Here is a 12046-nt window from a genome sequence, read left to right as displayed (position 1 = left end):
ATAGAAAACAATGAAGACTCAAAATGGTTTGAATTAGCTTTGTACCTTTTACCTGAAAGCAAATATGAAGTAACTGACGTCTAATATGTTGCAGTTACTGTACTGCAAAATTAGACAACAACCACACTCCTTCACGTGCAATTACAAATAATTTAGTATTGTTTCCATTACCAAAAATCCTGCAACAGCTCAATTTGTATGAGAGCATAATAATTCAAACCGTTCACCCATTTCAAGCAATTATACGCCTTCATCCAAAAACAGCATATTTACCTCCCTCTGAACTGGTGAAAGGCATTTGTGGCAAAGTAGTGTACTTGCCATTAGATCTAACGGAAAATGTACACACTCTAGAAGTGGAACATTCAATAGAGCATTCTTTAATAGTCTTGGTAAATGGAGTACCAACAAAGGACAAACAAAGTTGGCAACAATTAGTAGACTTACACAAAGTTACACAAGCATTGCAATATCTAAAAGACAACAATGAGTACTACAAGGAAATAAATATTGATGAAAGCTTAAGGCAAACATCTGAAATAATTCAAGAGCCATCAGAAACTGGACAATTCGAACTTCTGGATCCAGCTACAGTATCCACTCTGTTAGACCATTACACAATTCATCCATTGCATTCCAATGAAAGTATAGATGATGAACTAGAAACTTACCAAATGCGGCAAACCAAAGGGTCACCAATGAGTATTTGGGGAAAAAGTATAGAAGCACGTGCTTTTCCAATGCTATTTCCTACTGGCAAAGTTGGGAGGTACAATGATAGACCCACTCAGATTGGGGCATTAGAATACCGCTCATTAGAAATGTATTCCCAAGATCTCAGATTTAGACAAAATGTGGTATACATATTCCACCTACTGTACGAAAGTGAATTAGCAACACTATGTTATGGAGTTGCACACATTCTTAAATCTGGAACGCACTTTCAGAATATGTCAGCTATGCAGTTAATACAATAAGTACAAGAAAAAGATGAGGTTTTACAATCAAGTATAACAAATTTGTTTGCAAACATGCGCGGTACAAAGGAATACTGGTTTAGACTGCACAGAGACGTGCGTTGCATGATCTTGGGAATACATTTCTAATGAGCGGTATTCTGATGCCCCAATCTGAGTGGGTCTATCATCGTACCTCCGAACTTTGGCAGTAGGAAATAACATTGGAAAACCTTGGACCACAAACTTGGTTTGTTACGCTAAGTTGTGCAGAAAATGCATGGGAAGATTTGCATGAGTACCTACGCATAGCAAACAGCAACAAAAATAACATAGATATATTAACACCTGGAGAACTTTGCTCTCTAGATCCAGTTAATGTCTCAAGATATTTCCATCATCGTTTCATTGCAATGCTACACTTTATTTGCAATAAAAGTGTTCCTCCCCTTGGAGAAGTACAACACTTCTTTTGGTGAAAAGAATATCAAGCAAGAGGAGCACCACATATTCACATGCTGTTATGGATCAAAGGTGCACTGAAATTTGGCCACAACAGTGATAGCACTGTTTTGCAGTTTATCCAAAAATATGTCACATGTGAAATCCCTTCACAACAGAGTCATAGTGAGCTGCATGGGCAGATTTTACAATTTCAAAGACACAAATGTGGCAAATATTGTCGCCGTAAATACAAAAACAAAGATAAATACTATACCAAATGCCGCTTTGGTTTCCCCAGACCAGTTACAGAAACAGATGAAGTGAATAACTTCATGTCTTCAGTTCGACATAGTGTTAAAGGTAAATCACCTAAAAACACGTATTACATAAAAAGAAGTGAAGAATCAAAATATATCAATGATTATAATACAATCATTGCCCTATTATGGAATGCAAACATAAATGTGCAGTACATTGCAGACAATTCAACGGCAGTTGCACGATATGGTACAGCCTACTTAACAAAAGCAGAAAACACAGAGCTTCAAGACCTCTGGGATGACCTAGCATCAGACAAAACATTATCACAGAAATTGTACAGCCTAGGCATAAAAATGCTCTCTCATAGAGAATGTGGGGCCTGTGAAGCAGCAGATCGTTTAACCGGCAATGCTTTGTACGGAAAATCAGACAACATAATATGGCTCAGTCTTGGTCCTGCAAAATCTAGAAAAAGAGTGCTAAAATCATATGAGGACATAGAAACTATTGCCAGAAATGATCCCAACAGCCAAGATATTCTGAAAAACAATTTACTGGACAGATACTATCCGAACAGGAGTCACTCTGGAAAGCATGTGTCTGTACCACATAGCTCAAAACTTTGCATACAAAAATAATGTAAAACCCGATGAAAGTAAACGTAGATATAGAGTAACCAATTGTGAAGGGAGCTTAGTGAAACTTAACAAACGAAGCTTAATTAATCATGTGAAGTTGTCATTAAAAACTCCTCAACAGAAAGAACTATATTACATGTCTCTTTTACAACTTTTCAACCCATGGAGAAAAGAGGAAGACGAACTAGATAATTATGAGTGCTATGAAGATGCTTTCAAAGCAAATGAAAGCATTATCACCAATGTTAACTTTACGCAGTACAAAACAATGTTACACAATGAGCAGCAACAAGAAGAAGAAATTCAGGCCCAACTAGATAAAGACTCTTACGACAATAGTCAACCTTCTGTAACAGGAAGTCAAGAGCCATTAGGACAACCACTGATAGCAAATGAGGCTGACGTTGCTATGGCAGAAGTAGAGAACACCATGTATCAATATCAAGAAGATACAGAGGACTTAACTGTGCCACAAGGAAAACTTAACAATGATCCGCGCACCATTTTTGAAGCAGTACCAAAACAAATTGAGCATGGCATACAGCACGAAAATAAAGAATGTACCTGCCAAATTTACAAACCTATACTGCTGTACGTCAGTGGGGAAGCTGGATCAGGGAAAACATTCTTAATCAAAATTATTAGCAAGTTCCTGCAGCAATTGACAAACAACAAACTGCCAGCTGTTGTAACAGCCCCCACAGGTTTAGCGGCCTATAACATAGGCGGTGTGACTTTACACCGATTACTACTGCTTCCAGTAGAGCATCAAAATAAGTTAGACTACTACAGATTTTCTGCAGAAGCTGCAATGGAATTACGGAGAGTATTGAAGCAAATGAAAATGCTACTAATAGATGAAGTGAGCATGGTCTCCAATCTAATGTTGGCTTTGATTCATCTCAGATTGCAAGAAGTACTTAAAAGTAATAAGGAAGAACTCTTTGCTGGGAAACACAATATCGTTTTTGGGAGATCTTCTACAATTGACACCAGTAAAAGGTGAACCGATTTTTAAAACCTCAGGCCACAAACTCTGCCGGAAAACTGTTGGTAGCAAAGGTAATGTTAATCTTTGGCAACATTTCCAATACAGAGAATTAACTGAGAACATGCGGCAATCTGCAGATCTCACTTATGCCAACATCTTAAAAAGTATTAGAGTAAGTGTATTATCGCAAGAAGCACAAGCTGTATTGAAAAAGCGGCATATACATGCACTTTATGGCGATAATGCATGCCCAACTGATGTTATGGAACAAATAGCGCACAAAAATGTCAATTGTATGGCCTTAATGCCAACTCTTGCAAGCTGTTTCAAATTCAGTGAAATAATGCTAAAGAAAGAAATGCAAGCAATAATAGAAATTAGCGCCACAGACAAACTAGACGTACATGGTTTGACAGTACCCATGTGTGAGCAAGCCACAAGACTAAATAGTTTAGAACATTCAATCTCCAACACAGCTGGGTTGGAAAAAGTATTGAAATTATCATTAAATTGTAGAGTAATGCTTAAACGTAACCTTGACGTAGAGCAAGAGCTAGTTAATGGAGCACTGGGCACAGTTGTTGGCTTTCAATCATACCCATGTGATAACAGCATTCAGTTTGTAAATATTTGCTTTGATAAAGTTTCAGAAGTAAAAAGGATAGGGCGCTCAATGGCTCGATTCCTTCTCTTCAAAGACATGTATGTACGTAGAGAGCAATTTTCTCTTACTCTTGCATATGCAGTTACCATTCATAAATCCCAAGGTTTTACCCTAGATAAAGCATTGATAGATATAGGAAAGACAGTGTTTAAGGAAGGCATGACCTACGTAGCATTATCACACTTACGTACACTTGACGGTCTTTTGTTAATTAACTTTGATTAAAGTAAAGTCAAAGCTGATATTCCTTGCATTCAAGAATACAATATATTGTGTTCACTGTACACCCCTCATCTGAAACAATACCCCGTTCCAGATAAAGTAAATGAAACAGAAATGCAACAGAATGCAACAGGAAATTCTGCAAAAAAAGAAAAGAAGCACAAGTTTCATCAATTGCCGCAAACATGGAAGAACCTATTAGGTAATGTGAACCAGGCACGTCGGCAAAGAAGCAATAGAAAAAACGAAAAATGTACTCAGGTACATAACTTGCTGGCCCATTCAAATTTACAAATGAAAGTGGGGTAAGTTGCTATGCAAATGTTGCAATTAATATTCTATTTCAAATGCCACCAATTGTTAACAATATTTACCTGCACAGCACAGACCAATTGTGTTTGCAAATGTTAGTACTGCATAGAAATGCAACAAGCAATCCTGACAACACATACAATGTTTATGGAGTAAGGCAACAATTGGACGACTGTGCTAGAATGGTGAGATTCACTATGAACTCACAAGAAGATCCACAAGAATTTCTAATGTACATACTATTAGTATTGGAAAACAAAACTATACCCGTAAATGAAATCTTCCAAATTTCGTACATGTGGAAACATACATGCACTCTCTTTAACAAAGTGATACAGGAGGAAATCCCAAATGAGCGATTTGTGTATATTTCCATACCAAATTGTGAGAGCATTCCTTTTCAGCAACTGGTACAAAATGCAAACCATGGCAGATTATGTAGTATTTGCAATTCAGACAATCGCTCTACCTTACTGATACAATCATATAGTGCCTATATAATACTTATGCTTCTATCTTATAATGCAGATGGCACCAAAAACAACTGCAAACTAACTGGATTTACACACAGTCAAGTGTCACTTGGAAAGAAAACCTTTTCAACAGTAGAAATAATCTACCATGCAGGAGCTACAACCAATGCAGGTCACTACACTGCATACATTAAAAAGAATTGTGGATGGTTTGAATGTAATGATAGCACCATTACTCTAAAGCAGAGGTTGCCAGCTAACATAACAAATGTGTATTTAATGTTCTTGAAGCCAAAATTTACGAAATAATGTGCACTTCACAATTGTGAAAAAAGTAAGTGAAAGACTACAAACAGTTAGAATATGCCCACAGGTATCTAACTACCCAACAGGATGGAAGAATGACACAAATAAATGATCATCGCAGATTGTTGGAATCCAATGTACAGGCAGAATACGCCTATACGTATCCAACTGTAGTTGAAAATGGGCAGGAAGGCAACAAAGAAAACATTAATGGGAAAGATACAGGAAACAAGATATGTCAACGACACAAATGAATGAGTATCACAAATCTGTAGGAACACATGCACAGTTTGAGTACGCCTACAGGTATCTAACTTGATAAAAATGGGCAGGAAGGCAACAAACATAACATTGATCAGAAAAATGAAGAACGCACTGAAAGGAAAAAAATGAAGTACTTAGTTGCATAAGAAATGAAGGGTTTTTTTAATCCCACAAGGATTTTTTTCCCCAGACCCAAGGATTAGAAAAGCAAACACAGGAACTGAGCGCAATGCACAGTACACTGGTTTGTAAAGTAAAAATGAGGGTCTAAAACATCTTTTTACTGTATATTAAGCAATGTGGTAAATGTGGAAAATCTGCAAACATTAACACACCCTTTTCTTCCATCACAGAAATGGAAAAAGTGATACTTCCGCCAAGTACGAAAACCAAACACAAAAAAATGTTTCTGGATTCTAAACAAAGTAAGGAGTAAGTATATTGGCAGGCATTTGCTACACATGGGAATGTACTCGCCCAATGTGTGGTAGTACTATGCTGCAGTGCCTGTAGGCTGGCCTTTCGTCTGCGGTGAGTAACCTACCACCTATGCCTTACAAACAAGTTGCAAGGAGTACAGGTCCTATCCACAACCATCACTGCATATGTGAAACATGGTCCTTGTAAAGTAGCTGCTTATAAATTTACTTTTCGGACCATTGTCTGCAGCCACGAAGTGAAGAAACTAGGGCATCAAAACAACGACCAGAATCCACCACACCCATATTAACTTGGAACTCCACTGCTTATGACTTCAATATTGCATGCATGGGCTTTAGCCATGCACCCAAGACTGCAGGGTCTCCCCACAACCACCTCAGTGATGTGTGATAGTGGGGGTATTGTATAGGTGTGTTATCCTGCTGTACCTCTGCCAGAGGCTTCCCTCCTAGGTGTATGTCTGTAGATCTTACATGGGATGGGTGTGCAGTGTCTTCCAAGTGTAGTACTTACCACTTTCTTGTTGGGGGCATGGGCTTCAGCCATGGACCCAACACTGCACGCACTCCCCACAACTTGTCAATGAAAATGCAACACAAGGGGTGTGTGCATGGTTGCCACATGCAGCGGTGGTTGTGGCCAGGGCCTAGAGTCCTGGAAGTAAGGGCTTCGGCCTTCGGCCGACGTTCATGCATCCAAGACTCTAGGCCCTGGACACAACCACCGTAGCATGTACCAACCATGGCAGCGTACTAATGAAGATAATAATAGGCATTGCAAACAGTAAGTATGTATAAGTGTATTACTGGGTGCATGGCCTTCGGCCTTGCACTCAAGAGTGCAGGATATCCCCACAACCACCTCATTGTTTTTGGGTGCATGGCCTTCAGCTATGCACCCAACACTGCACCCACTCCCCACAATTTGCCTTTGGGAAAAAATTTGCCTTTTTTCCCATAGACTGAATGGGGAAAAAACTTTGTTCACGCCTACAGCCCAAACCGCTGGACGGATTTTCACCAAATTTGCAGCAGGAGCATCGGCTTGGTCCCGAAAGTGTGCTTTTGTAAATTTGGTGAAAATCCATCCAGTCGTTTTTTTTTAAAATGATCAAAAAGTAGGTCACGAAAAATTAGTGATATCTATGTCTGGTCCGCGGACACACTTCCCTGTTCGGTCCGCAGACACAGTCCTGATTGGCTAATCGGCTTGCGTCATGTCTGCGGACATGCGACGTGTTCGCTGATTGGACGGTGAGGAGCGTGAAGTGCATCAGATTTTTAGAAACGCCCACCATCTTGGATTCGCGGACATCGATCGATGTCCGCAGACATCGCGGTAAAAACATATGAAAAAACACAGCATTCCACTTGTAAAACTTATCAAATAATCTCTGGGGAGGTGAGGGGTGATGAGGTTGGGATGGGATATGGCTGCAAGAAGCAAAGAAAATGGGTGGTTTTTGCCGCGAAAGTCCGCAATAAGTCCTGATGTTCACGAACAGTCCTGTGAAAGTTCGCGAACACCTTAGCATTACAGGGTTGGTGAAATGCAGTTCTTGGATGGCTTATAGCTTTGGCGCCACTTAATGGAACTGCATGAAATTTTGCATGTATATTCCTGGGCTGATTCTGAGTGAGTACGCAAAGTTTGGTGCGATTCTGTAATGAGGGGGCAAAATTAGAGGGGGGCCCAAAATAATGTAAAGGCTTATAAATTAGGTGCCATTTGACGAATCCTCACTTAATTTGGGAAACTGATAATACATTCAGATATGAATGTTTTTCTGAAGTTTGGTAGGATTTTGTGAAGGGGCAAAATTAGAGGGGGGTCCCAAAATAATGTAAAGGCTTATAAATGAGGTGCCATTTGACGAATCTACGCTTCATTTGGCAAACTGATAATAGATCAAGATATACATGTTTTTGCAAGGTTTGGTGGGATTCTGTCGAGAGGGAGCAAAATTAGAGTGGGGTCCCAAAATATTGTAAAGGCTTATAAATGTGGTGCCATTTGACAAATCTACACAAAGTTTTGCAAAAAGTTTATGAATCTAGATTTAGATGTTTTCGTAAAGTCTGAATGGATTTTGTCAAGTGGGGGTTAGGTTATATAATGATTGTATGTGCATACATTTGACACTTTTGAAAAAATAAAACATGGGTGGATTTCCAGCAAACTTACTTAAGGAGCATTGGCAAGGACCTACAAGCATGGTTTTCCAAATGTGCCAGTGTTTTAATATTTGACAAGTGTCATAATGTAGCTACAAAAAATAGCGTTATGCCTTTAGTGACTGAGGGGCAGCCTGTGGCCATGGGCAGTGGCCAGATTGTCTGGGTCATGGAATAAGGTCATAATCCGGACAATCTGGCTACTGGCCATGACCACAAGGGACAAAACATAGGATTAAAGTGGCCATGTCCACCTGGGACTGGCTTTGTGATAAAGTTATTCGAAATTAGGATAGATTTGAAAGGGAAGAAAAATGTGCTTGTGCTAATATGGTCATAGGGTTCTCTTTTTGCCTTCTGCAGGCTGTTATGGAAAGCGAAGAGGGACCCTGTATGGAACCCTCACCTTCCCTTTCCATGGTGGCCATCCTGGAAAAGAATTTTCCTTCCTACACCAGGACGCCTCAGGTGTCCCGGTGTTGGAAGAAAAATCCTATTTTTTAGCAACCCGGGTTCCTGCTTTGGGAACCTACGGTGCTAATGGCCTTCATCCCCCATTTCGGGGGCTGGAATGGGGGGATAATGGTCCAGAGACCTCGTTATCCACCCTCGCTTTGCTTGGACTGATAACTTGGGCTGCTGGACCGGTATCCACCATTCCAGTCCCTGGAACAGAGGATGAACGCCACAATATTCCCATTAGTATAACACAAAATGCAAACACTAATATGGAGGGGTAGGTGTACAAGGGAAAATGTTGCGTGTGTGTTATTTCTAAGTTAGGGGGCACTGTTTCTCATGCTCCTTGATTACAGCAGTGCTGTAAGGGATGGGGAGGAGGGATGGCAGTAGCTGATGCCATTTTAAGATAAATAGCAGTTTTGCTAAAAGTATGTACTGTGTACTAGATTGTTAATGGATAATGAGTAGGAATAGGTGTTGGAGCTGCGCAAGGGAAATTTTGAAGTTGGAAGTTCCTAGATCAGTAGAAAATGCAGTTCCGAACTGTCCGCCAAGCAGAGATCTTATCATGAAGTGCGGACGGGTTCTCAGACACCTCATCATGTCGCGCACCAGCATATGGTTATGTGGCACCGTCTGGAAGGTCCGCTATGAAGTCAGATGTTCGTAGACGTCTACGGATGCAAAACTAGTTGAAATAGTTGCAAGAAGTGTATAGAAGTGTTAAAAATTATTCCAGATGGTGGGAAATGGCAGAGTTTTAAGGTGAAACTTTGGAAATTGGACGCAAAGTATGATATTAGTAAGTTTTAGGAAAATAGCATGCGCTGGTAAAAACCTATGAAAAACTGATGACATCACTGATGACATCACATGTCTGGCTCACTCTTTTTTCCTTTACTGATATATCTAGGCCAGTAACAGTCAGGAACTAAAAATTCACTATACTATAGTACAAAGTACTATATTTGTAGACTTATACTTCAAATATGTTCTTACAGTAATTCACTTAGGGTGCACTCAAAGCATATAAAACATATACAAAGGGGAAAACACAGACTTGGAAGACAGCAATGCTTTCTATGTATGAAGATGTTTAGTAAGGTTATCAACACTGTCTTATAGTTTGGTTTTTTTTTATTACTGTACTTTCCCTGCATATGCTCATATTTGTACACATTGCACTTACACTACTTTCCTTAGGGTCTAGTCACAAATTGTAATAGTTATACATAGGGAAGTAGTAGCTTTGAAGCAGAGCAATCAGTTAGGTTATGAAGATTGTCGGGTAATACTGCTGTTTTTTTTGTTTACTTCACTTTCCCTATATATGCTCCATTTGTATGTGTTGTTGTCTGTTTGTTTTTTGTGTGCAGTGATGCAATAATGTAGTAAGTGGGTTTGATTAGGTACTTATTAAATGTTTCACAGTATGCAAGACTCCAATAAGAAAGCATTTATAATTTTAGTATTTAACATGGCAAGATTATTAATATTGCATCTCCATCATGTCTGCTGCACACTATGCCTATGTTACTACATGTGTACCTTAGTATATTGGGAAAAACCTCATAATACAATGCAAATTGGATTAATGCATTACTTAATGCACTACGTACCTCATGATATTTATTCCAATGATCCTTGACACTATTTTTTATTAACATTACAATAAGAATCCCTTGTACAGATTTTTCATGAAAGGTAAATGCACATGTGATGTCATCAGTAATGTCATCAATGACATTTGTAACTGGCCGATTTTAGGGGGTTTTCGGTTTTACTTGGAACCATAACGTCCCTTTAACATAGTTTTTCATTGAAAATAATATATCTATCTATATATATATATATATATATATATATATATATATATGGGTATATATATGGGGCAACAATCACCTAACAATACAATTCAGAAAAAAAAGCAAAGCAATTGAATTCACTTATATTAATGCAGAGGGTAAAACACAGGGAAAAGAACAGTTCTGGGTTGTGAGCAGATAGCGTTTAGATTAATATTTCCCCCTGCAAAGTTCTTTAAGGTACAAATGAGCAATCCTACACAGATGTAAGTAATCAGCAGGTATTCAGGAATGAAAGACAATGTCTAGAGTTAGAATGCAATCTTCCCTCCCCAAACAAGAGAGAAAACCGTTTCTGGAATAGGACACTTTTAAAATGACAGCTGAAAATGGCTTCGTGAAATAATGCAAAAGGGTGCAAAAATGCTTAAATGGAGAACAATTCTTAAGAAAGCAACTCTAAACAAGTCCTAACACATATAATCTACAATATAAACAACAGTACACACTTTAGATCAGTATGGGATTTGAAGATCACCTTGGATGGAAAAAAGACACGTGTAAGCTTGTGAAAACTGCAAATTCGTGGCAAAATTTCACTATGCGATATTTGCGAAAAATGGGTCGAATACACTGTTCTGCCATTTTCTGGTTGTGGGTGTAACTAGGGGTCTTAGGTATCAGTAAGAGTTGACATTTCGTTTCTATCTATAAAATTGAAGAAGTTATAGAGGATTTAGTGAGAGGCGTTTTATCAACAACCACTGGCATTCTCTCGCAGGGAGTTCTTGCTTTGACATCAACTTTGCCTGTGTATGGCAGGGTGTGCAGCTCTTTTGTGGTTTATGAACCATGCACAGTTTTGCAGATTTCGCACACACGAGGCTTAGTGCATCTATTTTGGCAATTTTCTTTCCCCATTGGCAAAAGGGTGTAATAGGCCACATTGGCATGGGTTGAAATATCCCAAAGGGGCTATCAGGATGATCCGGAGGCCCCTCAACTCCCTGATTCTGCAGATGACCCTGTGCACCAGAGGAGGGGGGGAAAAGCGTAAGCGGTCATGTTTGTCCACGGGAGCTGCATTGAGTCACCCAGCGAAACCCTGTCTTGCCCCTGCCAGGAGCCAAACTGGAGGCACCTCCTGTTGGCACTGGTGGCAAAGAGATCCACCTGCGGATGACCCCACCTGTTGAAGATCCCCTGAAGGACCTGCTTGTTCAACTGTCATTCGTAGTTGTCCACGCCCATCCTGCTGAGCCTGTCCACCTCTAGGTTGGACTCCCCCGGCAGGTGGACTCTGACCGGTGCATGTTGTTCTCCAGAGCCCAATCCCAAATGTCGACCTGCAGTCTGCAGAGGGGAGGGGACCGGGTGCCACCCTGCTTGTTGATGTAATACATGCAGGTGGATCTGTCTGTTTGAATGAGAATCGCCCTGCCGGTGATTATATGTAGAAAGGCTTTGAGAGCCAGCCAGATAGACATCATCTCGAGCCAGTTGATGTGCGCCAGCTCCTCCTGGGTCATACCCCATGAATGCTGCGGCTGTCCAGGGTAGCTCCCCATCCCTCTAGGGATGTGTCTGTGGTAATAGTGACCTGAGGTGTTGGTTGTCAGAAGGGCCTGCCTAT

Source organism: Ambystoma mexicanum, chromosome 1q (genome assembly GCF_040938575.1).
Source record: "Ambystoma mexicanum isolate Mex_15411 chromosome 1q, UKY_AmexF1_1, whole genome shotgun sequence".
NCBI classification, from domain to species: Eukaryota; Metazoa; Chordata; class Amphibia; order Caudata; family Ambystomatidae; genus Ambystoma; species Ambystoma mexicanum.
The sequence above is the reverse complement of the archived record's forward strand: the minus strand, read 5'-3'. Positions refer to the sequence as shown.